The sequence below is a fragment of the Convolutriloba macropyga genome, chromosome 8 (genome assembly GCF_964194025.1).
Source record: "Convolutriloba macropyga chromosome 8, txConMacr16.3, whole genome shotgun sequence".
NCBI lineage: Eukaryota > Metazoa > Xenacoelomorpha > Acoela > Convolutidae > Convolutriloba > Convolutriloba macropyga.
In genome coordinates this window covers 32,194,830-32,197,162 of record NC_134475.1, presented here as the reverse complement: position 1 = coordinate 32,197,162, position 2,333 = coordinate 32,194,830, and positions in this window count along the sequence as shown.

Here is a 2,333-nt window from a genome sequence, read left to right as displayed (position 1 = left end):
GGGTGCCCTATACTTGTTTATCATGGATTTGCCTGGAAATTCAACTCTGGCATCCGATAGTTGATTTCCTGTGCAACGTGTTTGAGCTAAGAACGTATTTCGCAACTCAAAAAAACCTTAATTTCTTGGAGTTTTATAAAGTGCAGGCACCATTAAAAATTGTAAATCTCAAATGGCTGACAAAAGACTCTTAATTTGACAAGTGAATGACATCGCATTTTAATTGAATGGTATAAATCCTTATATGGATTTTTAAATTGATTAGAGAATTTACGATATTCTGTCACATGGAAACTGCGTAAGGCCTCCGATAAGTACAAAAAAGCGTCTCAGGATCTCCCTATGACAAAGCAGGAGTGAAAATTTATCAAAAACAACAAAATAACAAAATCTGGCAACATTTGACATGAAGAACAGCAAAGCAATAAATCACAATAAAAAAGTATCGTGAAATTGATTGATTTCTTTGCAAAATTGGTTTTAGATCGATGCAAAGATGTCACTCATTCAATGTCTTTTTTCCGTTTTTTTTTAATGGAGTTTATATTCGACCTGGAAACAGGAACGAAAATTGTTATGTTGATAAACGACCAAACCATGAACCAGCTGGACCAAAGTACAGAAATTTTTGAAAATTGATGGATAGTGAATCGACTATTGATACTGACTTGAAATGAAGGAGTGCATCCTTAATAGTGTTCATCCCGATCTCTTAAAAATATTTTGTAGCTCCCTTGTGCACAGAAGTCGACAGATCACAAACGAACAGTACCGAATCTCCAACACCAAATATAGAACAATACCAGTTACTACGATATCAGCGAAAAGTTTGAAGACTTTCATCAGGAGCAAATGACTTAGCATTTGGACAACAAAAAATTGTCAATATCAGTTCGGTTTTTCAAAAACAGTTTTATATCTCGATACGATCATTTTTTTAATTGATAAACAAATCAGCACAGAGAAAAATTAATACAAAACTGACATTAAGCGAAAGTTTCAATCTTCAGCAGATCGTTATATTTGGTACGTCAAAAACAATCCATCTGTTTTAAACCACTTGTTCTGTCAAATTTGCATTTCCTTGCCATTTTTTCTAAAGCCTACCAGCGCGATCGGGTTGTGCAAACAACAATTAAATCAATTGGGGTATAATAATTCCATCGCTCAGGACCAAATACAAAATTAAGCGAGACCTGGTTCTAGGAACAAAAGTACCTCCCGCAGAATTCCAAATAACAAGTTTATTTCAAAAAATTTTTGATATGTTTCATGAGGCAGAACAAAGCAGAAAACGCTGCATATTACAGAAAAATTCTAATTAGCATATATGAGCGTACAACTATTATATCCTTGACTTCCAAATGCAAGTCTTAATGGACTGCATTTGTAGTTGAAATAAATTAGCGATTGATAAAATAAAGGAAAACTCTAAAAAGAAGTTTAAGGAAAAAGTCAGCGCGGAAGTTTTTAACCGACCGAAACAAGTTTCAATAGACAAAAAAGTTACAGGATTAAAAACATATTTATTAGGGCGTGGTTATCAAAACTCAATAATCCGATTCCGTTTTTTTCCAATTGAAGCACTGTTTGATTAACAATTTCTGACAGCATGTAACATTACCTGCAGTTATTTCAATATATTTGAGATTTTAAAACAGTTACATGACCCGTAGATAATCAGAAAGATCATGGTTGATCGTTATAAGTTAATGGGAGAAAGGTATTAGATAGCTCTTAACAGGGCCAGGAATATTGGCATCAGTCGGTATATGATTCGTACGAAATCATTTATGATCCTTGTTTGACAGCAAAGAAATCTTATATGATTATTGTATGACTAGGAATCTTTCTGTAGCAAACATTTTCCTTGCCAATGCATTAACCTGACACAGGTAATTCGGGATGATAGTTTCAATATCAAAACTGGACTAAAGATTGTCGAGACAAGGAGGCTCGTTAATGTGCGTTCGCACATGATGTTCCGACCCGCGCTCATCTACATTTTTGACTGAACTGTCTTTTGACTTACATTTTTAACAAAGAGATAATCAAAAATAGATTTTTGAGATTAAAATAATCGTTACACAACCAAACTAATAATTGAATTAAATAAAGCCATGCCTCATTACAACGACATCTGCCATTGAAAAGACTACGAGAAAAATAACAGCAACAACAACAACAAAGCAAAAACAAAAAAAAAGCAAAAACAAAGCAAAAACAAAACTCAATATCTAAAAAGCACCCAGTAACAACGTCAATCAGACAAAATCCTAACTACGCTGATTTACTTTTCCTAACTAAGCAGCAGATGGGAATATTCATTAAGC